At 43.6% G+C, this 14,029-nt stretch overlaps 1 protein-coding gene across 6 annotated transcripts in view; it reads left to right on the plus strand.

The window, feature by feature from the left end:
* The first annotated feature begins 600 nt into the window (after positions 1-600).
* LOC120400455 (WT1 associated protein) overlaps positions 601-14,029 on the plus strand; it is a 50,214-nt gene continuing 36,785 nt past the window's right edge. Inside the window, exon 1 of one of the 6 annotated variants that reach the window (XM_039529037.1) lies at positions 601-1,810. The gene's annotated coding sequence lies outside the window, so the exon portion shown is untranslated. Of the gene's footprint in view, positions 1,811-11,660; positions 11,937-12,088; positions 12,289-12,470; positions 12,508-14,029 lie in introns of those variants that run through there. The other 5 variants (XM_039529039.1, XM_039529038.1, XM_039529036.1 and 2 more) reach the window with 5 other exon arrangements.

Raw genomic sequence — 14,029 nt, forward strand, 5'->3', positions numbered from 1 at the left:
TGAAATGTAGGACTGAAGTAAGAACTGACATTAAAAACTTCTTGTGAACTGCTCTTGTAACAGTTCTTGGTGGTTGCCTAATCACTTTCAGTTCTCATTTTATATGAAAAACCCTAACCTAACATTTGTTTAGCAGCCTCTTGTTGTTCCAAACTCTCACTTTATTTTTTACAATTGTGAGTGAGTATGTCAAGTGACCTTGAAACAACAGGCTGCAGCTGGGTTTATAGGAGAGCAGTCATCCACAGAGCCCAGATAATTGGAAAACATCATACATCAGTTTAAATCAATGTATTCAAAGTATTTAACACTTCTCTACTATTTATGTTAAAATCCTATTATTGGTTATTTTAGCCATTATTACCAACCCATTTGATGTGTTAGGTACCTCTACCATGATCATTTTATATGGTGGAAACATAATGGGGAGTAACATATGGAGAGATATGCTGTTACAGATGAGGGATTCCTCTCTAATCCTGTACAAACAAGCATCAAGCAGAATATTTGGGGGTGATGCCTCTGCTAGAGGAGAATGGAGAGAATGTTGGAAGAGGAAAGTTCTGTGACAGTTGGGATGACACAGAATGTTAGAACGGCAGGGTTCCCTGGCAGTTGGAGAGGAGGAGTGAGTGAGAGGAAGGTGACATGACAGCAGCACGAGGGATCCCTGGAAGAGGAGATGGACAGGAACCAAGCTGGGAGGAAATGTTACTAGGAAGCCAGGTGATGCATGTGAGCAAGAGGGAGATCAGAGAGGGGAAAGTGATCAAGGTGAAGAAAGGAAAATGGACAGAACAAAGGAAAGAACCGACAGAGTAAGGGAGAGAAAGTGAGAGGAGAGAAAGACAGATGGACAGACTGACAACCACCTGGGCAGATCAGTGCCCTCTCTCTCACTGAGATGCACTGAGATGCCAGAGCCCCTGCCAACAGGCCTGCACAAGAGGTATCTGACACTGCTGATATGCCAATTAGGGTGCAGTATAACACACTGAAATTTGCCAGCTCCAGAAGACCAGAAAAGTTGGCACGACTCTCAATTTATCTAAAGTCCTAGGAGAGCTGGGAATTATATTTTATCTATATATTGAAGTATTGTATTTTGGGGGGCAAATGCAATCCCAGAGAAGTATGAGTGAGCTAAAAAGATGGGTGACGACATAGCCTAAAATGATGACAAGTAGATAGGACATGAGAGAGCATATGCAACAAAAGCTTACTGATGGTCATGTACTGCCTATTACGTAATCTGCACTTGGTGGTGTTTAATCTGCATGCTAACCTGTATTTCGACCCTCTATGTGGAAGCATAGGGTAAAAGCAGCAACGCTACCACTGCCTTCGATGCACTTTGTTCATAACAGTCACTAATCTAATTTATAATGCAAAGAAGGCCATGGAGCTAGTGTACAGGAAAATACAACACTCCAGTTACATAGATGATTAAGACGGTTGACATGGACTCCCACAAAAGCCTGATTTCATCAGTAATCAGGGTAGACCAGGCTGGACAGTATAACTGTGACAATTGGAACAGGGAATGCTCCTCACATGCTCTGGTCTGGTCTGGTTGGAGGAACACTGGAACTGAAGGAACCAGACAATACAAGAAAGCTTCAGCTACTCTTGGTTTTCTAGCTCTTGAAAGGGGAAGAAGTGCTCCCAGTCTCTTCGGGTTCAGTATACGAGCTGAGCTGCACGAGGAAGGCAGACAAATCCCTTGAGCAACAGAATCGTTAGGTGGGCAGAGAGGAAGGCATACCATATGCTCCCAAGCATCTAGAGATTGAAATATGAAGGGTTCAAGGTACAACAGCTCTTCCTTCAGATGCTTCCTCCTTGTGGTTGGCCGGGGCAACTGGTCCCTTAACTATGATTTGTTTCAATTTGAAAAAAAAATGTATTTCAGTTTGGAGTCCTTTAAAAGACCTGATCAATAAGCAATTATTATGCCTACCATCAGATAAGGGAGAATTATGATTACATACTTTTATGCCAAACAGGGTAGCTAACCTTAGAAAAAATCCATATAATTCCTGAGACACCATAGCATCTGCAGCATGAAGTAGTCTTAACATCTTTTTACAGACCAGGAGGGAATGACTAGTGTGGATATTCAAGGGTAGCACATAACTGATGCTATACACATGCTTACATGATCATTACTATAAGAACATAAGAACGGCCGTACCGGGTCAGACCAAAGGTCCATCTAGCCCAGTATCCTGTCTACCGACAGTGGCCAATGCCAGGTGCCCCAGAGGGAGTGAACCCAACAGGCAATGACCAAGTGACCTCTCTCCTGCCATCCATCTCCATCCTCTGACAAACAGAGGCTAGGGAAACCATTCCTTACCCATCCTGGCTAATAGCCATTTATGGACTTAACCACCATGAATTTATCCAGTTCCCTTTTAAACGCTGTTATAGTGCTAGCCTTCACAACCTCCTCAGGTAGAGTTCCACTATAATTATCAATTGACTAATTATTAATATTTGATGCCTCACTGATGGTGCACAATGTACAGTCAATCTAAGATGAGCTTCTGGTATCATTAAATGTTATTTTTAGGAGTGCAAAGTCCAGACAGGGCAGTAAATCAACAGGACTGCTCACCCCAGTAAGCTAGCCTGCTGCAGTATTTTTCTTCTAGCTGCAAGCAACAGAATTGTTTGACAGCCCAGAACAGAGAAAGTTACAACAGTCAAGATGTGAATTTTATAAAAGTGTTCCTACCAAACTTGCAATATCCTAACTCTGATCAGAAAATGGCTAGGATGGGACCCAAATTCATAAAAGCAATGCTCAAAAGAACACAGCAATTGCATAAGACAATTATGAAACAGGTAGGTTACAGATCAGAATAAGTCAAACTGCAAAAAAGTGATACAAAAAAAGTACATTCAGCGGTTTGGCAGGTTGTGCTTTGGATCCAGCAGTTATTGAATAGTGAAATAGTGTCCAAAGTTGGTACATTTTCCCATTCCTTGGAAATCTCATTCATACCTGACAAATCCAATTGGGTAAGCTGGGGACATTAGTTTGGAATGGAGGCCCTGATCCACAAAGATACTTAGACGTCTAAACCTCAGATTTAGGTGCCAAAGTCTGAGGTTTAGGCACCTAAGTCCCTGTTTTAATTTCCACTACGGTTACCAGACAGCAAGTGTGAAAAATCGGGACAGGGGGTGGGGAGTAATAGGAGCCTATATAAGAAAAAAGACCCACAAATCAGGACTGTCCCTATAAAATCGGGACATCTGGTCATCCTAATCTTTACTGAACTGCCACCGCACTCTGTAGGCACATAAAGTTTTTCGGTACCTATGTTTTCAGGGTAAATGTTCCCTGCCACCCACGTTTTTGTCTCTGGGCCTGCGCAGTGCTTCCTCACTCTAGTCATCCAGTCATCTTTCTCCTGCATAAGCCCCAGAGTGATTCACACACACAGGAAAGATAGACGTTTGCCTAAGTAGCATATGATGCCTGATTTGATAAGCATGCTCAGAGGCCGCCTACCAGACAGGGTCCCATTTACAGTCTGGTTGCCACCAGAGGAGGTGGTAGTGGTGCTGCCCACCTTATAACTCTTAGCCTCGTGGCTAAGGCACTGGGTTGTGGGAGACCCTGCTTCAATTCCCTTCCCTCTGCCAACACGGGGACGAAAGGATTTGAATAGGGGTTTCCCACCCCTCAGGAGAGTCTTTTAACCACTGCACTATAGGATAGTCTGATGTGAGACTCCCTCAGTCTCTCTTGTTGAAGCTGTCCACAGTACCTAAATAATGAAAGAATTTGGAACAGGAGAACTGGACCCTGGATTTCCCACTTCCCAGATAGATGCCCTAACCATGGGACTACAGAGTCATTCCTATTCTTTCTCTCTCTGGTCCAATGGAACAGTCATGGGGCCAAAGAGAGAGTGAATCTGTAGTCTGGTGGTTCGGACAAAATCTCTTCAGCTATGTTTGTGCCTGAAGATGGGGAGGAGGGGAGCATACACACACTTTTGCCCATTAAAAAATAATTAAACACTCTATTATTCTTTGTTTTATATACAGATATACAATAATCTGAATCTTAAAGCTTTGCATTCATACTGCAAAAATGAGTACCTTTGGCTGATTTGAGAAAGCCTTGATGAAGCCATCTTTTCCACTTTTGCCCTTCCACATAGTTTGCGCACAGGAGGGCCTGCTTTCACATTGTGCCTGGGCCTGTTCAAGGCCTATAGTGTATGCCAGGGGTAGGTAACCTATGGCACATGTGCCGAAGGTGGCACACAAGCTGATTTTCAGTGGCACTCATGCTGCCCGGGTCCTGGCCACCGGTACAGGGAGCGCTGCATTTTAATTTAATTTTAAATGAAGCGTCTTAAACATTTAAAAAACCTTATTTACTTTGTATACAACAATAGTTTAGTTATATATTATAGACTTACAGAAAGAGACCTTCTAAAAACATTGAAATGTATTACTGGCACGTGAAACCTTAAATCAGAGTGAATAAATGAAGACTCGGCACAGCACTTCTGAAAGGTTGCCGACCCCGGTGTATGCTCTAAAGTCTAGGACAGGGAATACAGCTGAGTAAAATTTTTTGATGGAAACTTTCTTCAGTGAAAAATGCACATTCAGCACCACAGAAACATTTTGCAAATTCATGTCTAGTTTGTCAAATTGTTTTGGTTAAAAAACAAACACACCAAAAACAATGTTCCAAATAAATCAAAATGTTTTGTTTCAACATGTTTGAAATAAAACATTGTGATTTATTTATTCTAGAGGGTTTTTTGTTTTGAAACTTCCTTTGATTGTACTAAAAATTTGTTACATGTAAAAAAAAAAAAGTTCAAAATACAAATTACATGTTTTGTTTGACCCAAAATCATTTTTTTACTTTTGGTTTTGATTTGACCCAAAACTATCTTTTTCCTCCCAGTTTTTTGGAGTTGTGAGTGAACAAAAAAATCGGTTATTCACCCATCTCTAATAGGGAGGCTGTGACATTCCTCTTTCAGATTTTCCCACCAAAGAGAACCCACAGACCCAGTCTGCAGTGCAGGGACAGATTCAGGCCATTAGACATAGCCTAAAGATCAAACTGCTATCCTGAGGTAAGAGCCAAAATATAAGAGTTCAAATTCCCAATCCTCAAATTATTAACTGATTGTATTGTGGGAGAAAAGTTTCCGAGGAGTAGGCAGGAATTCCTCTCAGCTATGCAAAGCTCAGGGTAAGCAACTAGCTTCCTTGCTGAATATAACTTAATCAGGGCAAGTGCAACTCATCCCCCAATCAGGATCATATAAAAAATTATGGCTTGCTTTCAAATAAAAATCTTTGCAAATTAAAGCTGTGGGGGCTTTTCTATGACTTAAAAAGGAGCCTGACAGAAACATGATTTTATCCCTTAGACAAATAACTGTATATTGCAGGGTTGTTCTATCCATGTTGGTCCCAGGATATGAGAAAGAGAAGGTGGGTGAGGTAATATATTTTATTGGACCAACCTCTGTTGGTGGAAGAGATGAGCTCAGTGTAGTGTGAAAGCTTGTCTCTTCCACCAACAGAAGTTGACCCAATAAAAGATATTACCTCATCCACCTTGTCTGTATCAAAAAATTGTAGATAGTCGTGCTTTGAACTCAAGTTTGTATTAACTGTTCTCCCAAAATTGAGACTGACTACAGCAGTGATTCTCAAACTGTGGGTCGGGACCCCAAAGTGGATCACCCCACTTTGATGAGGCCACTAGGGCTGTCTTAGACTTGCTGGGGTCCGGGGCCAAAGCCCAAGTGCTTCAGCCCTGGGCAGTGGGGCTCAGGTTAAAGGCCCCCTGCCTGGGGCTGAAGCCCTTGGCATCTGGTTTTGGCCTTCCAGCCCAGGGCAATGCGGCTAGTACTTTGCCCTGCAACCCAGGGCGGTGGGGCTCAGGCTTTGGTTCCCCCCCCCCTCCAGGGTTGTGTAGTAATTTTTGTTGTCAGAACTCAGAAGGGAGTCACGGTGCAATGAAGTATGAGAACCCTAGACTACAGTGAATCAAGACACCACTGCCCTTTCAGTTAGATGAATCATAATGGCTTGTGTGTGGTTTGTGGGAAGTCCCCAGGGAAGACTCTGGTCTTGCTACAGGCCCACGGTGAGTAAATGGGGAATCTGTTTAATATTGCTAACAAACCTCAGAGTGTCACATTCCACCAATCAATTCAGATCTGCAGTATCATGATGTGCACTATGACATCAGAGGCAAGTGTTGTAGGTCTTCATAGTAGCCCCTATGGATTAGATCCTCATCTGCAGAAAGTCCATGTAGCTCCATTTAAATCAATGGAGCTACATCAAATTACCCCAAGTGAGGATCTGACCTTATATGCTCTGGTTAGTTCCTCTGTAAATACTCAGACACATTTACTAATAAAGGAGTAGTCATTCCAAGGGCTGTCAAAAGAGAATGGCTTTGACTACCTGTGGTACAAAGCCTTCATTAGAAACAAAAGGAAAATATGTGCTAATTCTAAATGAGGTCTTTGGAAGTGCTTAATAGGAGTGTTCAAGAATAACCTTGCTCCTCCAGTTTAGTATCTAAGATATTCCTTTAGCCCAACCCTCTCTGCAGAGAGAGAGTCACTGAACTCAAACCTGGGCTTGCCTCTGCTCAGATGTCCCCACCCAGCAATCACATTGTAAGCCTGTCTGTCAAGGCTGATTCTCACTCTGGCACTTCGAGTGCAGAAGGTGGGGGCCTGCAAGGATTCTAACAATTAATACTGGCCACTCCAAGCTGGTATTAAACTCCCAAGGTTACAGCTTTTCTCTGACCATCGCTTGGTAAATGCTGCCACCACCCAAATGCCAACCCCTTTTTGGAACCTAGGAAGATGCACTTGGGAGTTCCTTCCTCTGGGGTACCCTCAAGCCTTTTCACACATACCTCCTCCAGAGAAGAGCTGAGAAAGGAAACAAAGGAAATTATCTGTTGCCACCAAACAGCATATGCACAATCAAACAGCATATGCACAAACCTCTTAGGACACAAAAATCCAAATCCTTCAGAAAAATTTTATTAAAAACAAAAAGAAAGAAAATACATCTGGAACTTAGGCTTTTGCTAGATTTTAAAAGAGCAATTCAAAAAAATTAAGCACCTAACATAGCTTTCTTAGGGGTTCAGCTTAAAGGTTACAGGCAAACAACAGCATCTGGGGTTAGCACAGAGGAAATCCACAAGCCAAAATAAAGAAATAAACCTGATCACGTCTATCTAAACTTTCCCTGTCCCAATGAATCCTTCTAGGTATGGAAGATGATTTGTCATACCTGGTTCAAAACTTACACAACATTCCTGCTGCCCCAGTCTCTTCAGCCCAGAGAAAACAACAGACAACAAAGGGAATTTTTTCCCCAAGTTTAAAAAGTTCTAGCCCTCCCATTGGAGGCATTTTAACCCCTTACAGGTAAATCAGAGAACAGCTACCAAGAGGGACTTTATAGCTAACTGGCTGGCTGTGTGTCCATAAAAGGGATCTACCCCCACTTCATGTGTCACACCATCCATATCACTTCCCTGCTGCCCAGTGGTTTCACTGATCCATACATTCTGTTGGATTATCTTTCCTGTTGGTGACAGGTAGGGTGACCAGATGTCCTGATTTTAAGGGGACAGTCCCAGTATTTGGGGCTTTTTTTTTAAATATAGTCTCCTATTACCCCTCACTCTGTCCCGATTTTTCACATTTGCTATCTGGTCACCCTAGTGATAGACAAAATACCCCTTCCCCATTGTCCCTGAAAAAGCTCTTGCCTGTTCCTCATTCCATGCTCCTTCCACACCTCATTGTCTATAGAACTAGGTGAGGGGTACTGATTCATTCCTACTCTCCTTTCTACTGGGGAATTTTTTCCCAGTAAATATAATCAGAGTCTGACTTTTCATGATCTGATCAGCCTCTCTTCAGGTCCTGCTCTTTTAAGGTTCTGGCCGACTACCAATGCTTTATGGAAACTGTATTGACCCTTCTATCTTGACTGCTTCCATTTTCTTTTCTGAATAGTGCTGTAACCCTTATTTTCTCTTAGCTGTTGCTGCCAAGCTCTCCAAGGCTACAGATCATAGCTGGCATCAGAGCTGTTGCCAACTTTTGCCCTTTTTCCTCACAATATTTTATTTTCTTAAACCCTCAGTTTCTGGAGCCAGATTATTTAATGGGAATCTCAACTATTTATTTTTAACAGGGCTTTGGAGCTGTGCTCCAGCTCCAGGCAAAAACCTGCAGCTCCAGTGCTCTAGCTCCGGGCTCCACTCCAAAGCCCTGGTTTTTTAACTAAGTTTCTAGCCCTCGTAGTTAGAGAAAAGTTTGATAACACAAATCAAGTGCATGGCTCAGAAGACTGACAAATAAGAACTCCAAATTTATTATTATTTTTTAAAAATCCCATGATTTTTAAGACAATCTCATGACTTTGGGGGTCTGGTCTGACTCATGAATTTTAAATACTTTGGGTTGGCAATACTGCATCACTTTTTATTTGGCAAGGACTGTACTTGTGTTTGTAAATTTGTCCAGGCTGCATGGTAGCAGGAGACAACTGTAGCAATACTATGCTCAGAGTCCAACTGCTTCTCTCCTGCTTGCTTAGTGGACCCAACCATCCCATGCCAGCTATTCAAGTTATATAATAGCAGCTCTAGCTCTGCAAGATGCATCTCAGCTGCTGGTTGCCTAGGGAACCTGCATGCCATGCAATTATAGAAGAGGTCAGAACCAGCCCAAATGAAGAACAAGAAGGGAGAGAACACACAAATAAAAGTAGTAACAGTGGTTTAAGACCACTTTTCTAGATAAAAAAATCTCTATTATTGACATATACAGGCTTTTGCTTTTAAATGTTTTAAAGTTTGTTTTGTTCTAATTTGCCTCCATGCTGAAAAGCCAAAAGCAAAACAAAAAAATCCAGACTGGATAAGTGAAGAAGCACTCTAGTTGCAAGCCTCTCAGCAGTAGAATAATTAGGTTAATGTGCAATGTACTATTATCCACAGAACCTACAACAGGATAAGAGGATGAAAAGATTAAAAGCAACAATTAAAACTGTCTATATCTATACCACTCTGAACAGGCCTGATCTTGGAAGCTAAGCAAGATTAGTAGTTGGATGAAAACATCTTTGACATACTTTTTGATTCTACTCTAATGCCAGATGGTGCTCTCTTCTCAAGACATTTTTCTCTCTCTTTTTTTAAAACAAATTTTCCACTAAAAGCAAGTGCAATACAGGAAGACCCAGATCCACAAAGAGACTTAGACACTTCTGAGATCCACAAAACCTCCATTCAGCTGCTTCCTAAACTCATTCAGCACTTAACTTTTCACTACATTGCTACTGTATTTTCCATTCCATGCATCTGATGAAGTGGTTTCTAGCCCACGAAAGCTTATGCCCAAATACATTTGTAAGTCTCTAAGGTGTCACAAGGACTCCTCATTGTTTTAACTTTTCACTGTAACAGATCCATACTTGCCTCAGCCACTATCACATACCAAAGTCTCAGCCTGAGCGTCAAACCCGGGGAAGCTAGGCATTCTCATACTATCTTTAAAAAAACAACAGCAAAAAGAAAGAAATATTTTCTTTTTTTACCTAGTATAGAAACACACACACTCTCTCTCTCTCTCTCTCTGAGGTGCAATATGGACAATATGTACCAATGACAGATTTAAAGTCCAACATCTCACAACTCACCAGAGCTTGACATGAGCTTTATATCAATAGAGAAGGGGGATTCCTGGTTTTCCAATGAGACAAACAGTACTTCCTTCTAGCCCTGGAAATTTTGAGATGTCTTCTATTTAAACTGTGATTTATACATGGGAAAACAATTTTAGGTAATTTATGTATGGAATATAAATTACCTAAAATAACTGACCATTACTGTTTTAAAGTGGGAAATCTTCCCTTTTCCATTGTATAAATCTCCCACTTCTTGTCCTAATTGCTTTACATATAAAGTCCCAGTTTTGTAGAGTGTGAGCAGTCTCACTGTATGATCAAATACATAAGTGTTCCACTTATACCAATGTTGTTTATATTACAAACTAGTCTGATAACATAGCAGACCTCCCAGACTTTGGATATGTTATAATTTAATACAAAATGCAAGAACTTGAAATAAACTTCTGCAAGGTTGGGGGTGAGAGTGAGGGGTGAGAGGAAGGGTATGCAAGACAGCAAGGAACCACAGGAGGCAACATCAAAGCTAAATGCTTCTCTTTAATTTCAAACTTTGAGGGTACCTACAGATTAAAGTAGGACTTCCAAGGAGTCTTATGTCATTCAACGCTGGTCACAGCACAAACCATTTTGATTTAAATTGTGTTTAGGATTATTTCCCACACTACCACCCTTTTTTTTTATATTATTAAAAGGACAAGTAATTTAAAGTGCACTTTTGCTGTGAACAATAACTAAGTAAAAATAGCATCTTCTATATTCAACAGATCCATTTTCTGTATATATTTTCACAATCAGATCTGCCCTGTAGGGACAAATACATCTGTACTGCTTTTTACTCCTTTTAGTGCTACAGAGCTCAGTTAACACAGCTGAGAGAGAATGGACTGGATGGATTCTGTTATTCCGTGTGCATCAACACTAGAATTGCTTACTGATTTCTAATCAGTTATGCCCGCACAACCCAGTGACATAAGTGTAACAGAGGGCCTAATCTGACCCAGGGAACCTTTATTATTTGTTGAATTTTTTTTTTTGAGGTGAAGATATATTTACCATTGAAATAAACTGACATTGGAGGCCAGGGCATAGGCAGTTGTGAGCCAGATCTAATACTGCTGCAGCCAGCGTGAATGCTGGATACAAACCCCAGGAAAGGCACCGCACTAACAAGTCCAGGGCAGTTCTCCTTACGTCTCACGATTAGCAGGGAGGGAATATTTCTGTCAGCTGAACATATTTAAAGCTAGAAATAATGGATAGTACATAAAGGGCTCCACGAAATGAAATTTAGACAGTAGCTGTTCAAACTGTGCCAACATTAGGCAATTTTTTCCAAATTGTAAAATCAATAGAAATATTTTTTTTCTTTTGAACACTAATAGGATCTAAACATTTCCTTGCAGTTTACTGCCTGAAACTGACTGTCCAATTTCCACTCTACACGCTGAGAAAAAAGCAAAAAGTAAACCATGTAAAAGGTGAAAATAAAAATTCCTTTTAGTTTAGTAAGCTGGCTAGTAGCAACAAGTAACTTTGCTTCTCAACATGTTTTATCTTTTTGGTGACCCTTTAACGGCAACACCAAGGGCGCCTCCAAATCCAAAGGATGGTTCAGGGGGGCTTCAAAAAATGCGCGTGGTCCCAGTGAGACGCGGTGGGTAAGGCCATGCCTTTTATTGGGCCAACTTCTGTTGGCGAGAGAGCCATGCAGGGGACATAGTATTTGCTCTGCCCTGAGGAAGGGCGGAGGTGAGGCCGCGGAGCTGTCAGCGCCACCCCCCCACTGGCTGCTCTCTTGGGGGTGGGTTTGGAGCTTGCCACGGGAGGGGGAGTCAGCAGCTACTGGGGGGGAGGAGGTGACCCCGCGCTAGGCTTCCGGCCAATAGCGTCGCCTCCTCGTGCGGACTAAAATGGTTGGCTTTCAGTCTTCTTTCGCTCGAAGCCTCACGTCAGCAGGTGGTATCCCTCCGCGTCTCCCCCCGCTGCTCCGATCAAATGTTCGGCTGCCCCATGCGATGTCCGTTCAACTGCCAAGTTAACCGCCACATAACAGGCGCGACGCCGTGGGAAGGCGGCGGCGGCTCTGGGCCGGGACCCCGCAGAGAGGAGGAGGAGGAGGAGGAGAGGCGCTTGAGAAGTAGTTCCGGCGCGGAGCCGGAGAAGGGAAGCTACTGCCGCGCCGCCGCCACCGCCGCCGGGTGAGTAAAGGCGGCGCGAGACAGGGGGCATCGCCGGCGGGTCGCGCTGCTGCAGCTGCTCCGCCTCCCGCCCCCTGCGCGCGGCGGACACTGCGGGCGGCAGCGGCTCCTCCCAGGGGCAGGCTGGGGGTGGGGCGGCGGCACTCGCGTTTCCTCCTTCGGCGCCATTTTGTAGCGCAGAGAATCCGCAAATAAAGAGCGAGCGGCAGCGCGGGGTGGGGGAGGCGGCGACCGCGGAGGCCCCGGGTTTGGGCGCTGAGGCGGGTGCGGAAGGTGCCGCACTTGATGTGACGGGCCAGGCCCGGGCAGTCGGTGCGCGGGGACAGCGAGGCCTCCGCGCCGCAAGCAGGAGGTGAGTGACCGAGCGGCCTCCCCCAGGCCGCCGCCGCCGCCTCCTCCTCCGCGCGGGATGTGGCCGCTGGAGCGGGGGCGGTGCGCACCGGGGTGTCCCCGCCCTGCTGCTCTTGGGGCTGGGGGCTCCGAGCCCGGCGGCTCCGGCCGTTACCTACGGGGGCAGGGGCAGAAGCACCTAGAGCCATTTTGTGTGAGGCGCAGGCGAGAGCTCGGCTGGGTGCGTGAGTCACGGCCCGGCCCCGGGGGCGTCCATTGTCCCCACCCGCCGGCTGAGGAGGCCCCGATTTCTCTTGTAGGAGGCGGCGAAAGCGGCCAGGGAGGGCCGGGCGGGATTGGGAGCCGTTCGCCTCCTTCCACCGGCAGTGAGCCGCGTCCCCGCCGCAGGGAGAGGCCTGTGCGCTCCGCTGTCAAATGGCCCGTCTCGCTGCGGCCGGGCGGGAGAGCTGAACGGTTTCCAATGGCCTGTTCAGGGTGGCGGCGGCGGCAGGGTTCGCCGGCTGAATGCGGAGGCGCAGCTCACTTGGGTTCCCGTCCTGCGCAGGCTGATGCACATGCTTAGCTTTACGCGCTGTGCGTGGGTTCCGGGAAGGCAGCGGGACTAGTCACCGCGCCTAAAGTTGAGTATGTGAAGAAATCTTTGCAGATCCGGGGCCTTGTTTTGTATTTTTTGTTTGTTTTGGAGACACTGGTGGTGGTTTCTACATAAACTATAACATAAATATTAGCTGCCAGGTATTTATTTTTAAAAAAGCCTGTAAAGCAATGTTTTAATTGCAATTGTTTTAGTTAACCCCTATAATTTTACCTCTGTATCTTTTATATCTCTTAAAATATTACAGTACTGATGACACAATATTGTAAAGTGGCATGTGAGATAAAATAGAACACGATGATCCTCAGGCATGAGCCTTTTAGTTCGTGTGTCAAATATGGCAAAGTAACAGCTGCTATAATTAGCTTGTAATAAGTTTTAAGAATTTACATAAAAAATTAAATAAAAACCCATCCTGTGTTCCAGCTGTCTGTGTTACATTAATATTTCACCTATTTGTATCTTGATATTACTGAGAGCAAAAGTAAAAGGTTGGAAAGTTGACAAGCTACCATTTGTCTCTAGAATGAATTTTTGGGTTAAGATGTACATTTTTAGTATGATAGTGAATAAATTATGCCATATATAAACACTGAATTTGTGTTTATTTCAATAGGACATATTGAAGATTATTCTCTAAAAGAATTTCCGTTGTTTATTCTTATAGAAAATGACATTGTCATGCTCTTACAGAAAACTACGATCACCTTAGCAGTGAGCTTGAATGCTCTTTCAGTTGAGAGCCAATTGAGGGGAGGCATCTTTAGCTGTTGCACAGTATTTAAAGTTGCTTCCTTTTTTGTTTAAAAGCAAAGCACAAAGAATAACTTATTTTTAGTTAACACATTCTATGTACTGTGGTCAGTGTCTTGGAGATGTGTAAGAAAACATGCTAATGGACCACCATCTTACTATTGGCATGTTAATGGCATTTAAAATAATAAAAATTGATAAAATAACAAACAAGACCTCTTAGGCCTTAAGCTTGCAAATAATTAAGAATGCAGTAACTTTACACATTGAGTAAGAGTACCTCATGCTTAAGTGTTTATAGGATTGTTGCCTTACTGATTTATTTTTTTCTTTTCCTATATCCAGGTACATATACTGACAAAACAATAAGCAATTTAAAACAGCCAGTCAGCAT

This window comes from Mauremys reevesii, linkage group 3 (genome assembly GCF_016161935.1).
Source record: "Mauremys reevesii isolate NIE-2019 linkage group 3, ASM1616193v1, whole genome shotgun sequence".
NCBI classification, from domain to species: domain Eukaryota; kingdom Metazoa; phylum Chordata; order Testudines; family Geoemydidae; genus Mauremys; species Mauremys reevesii.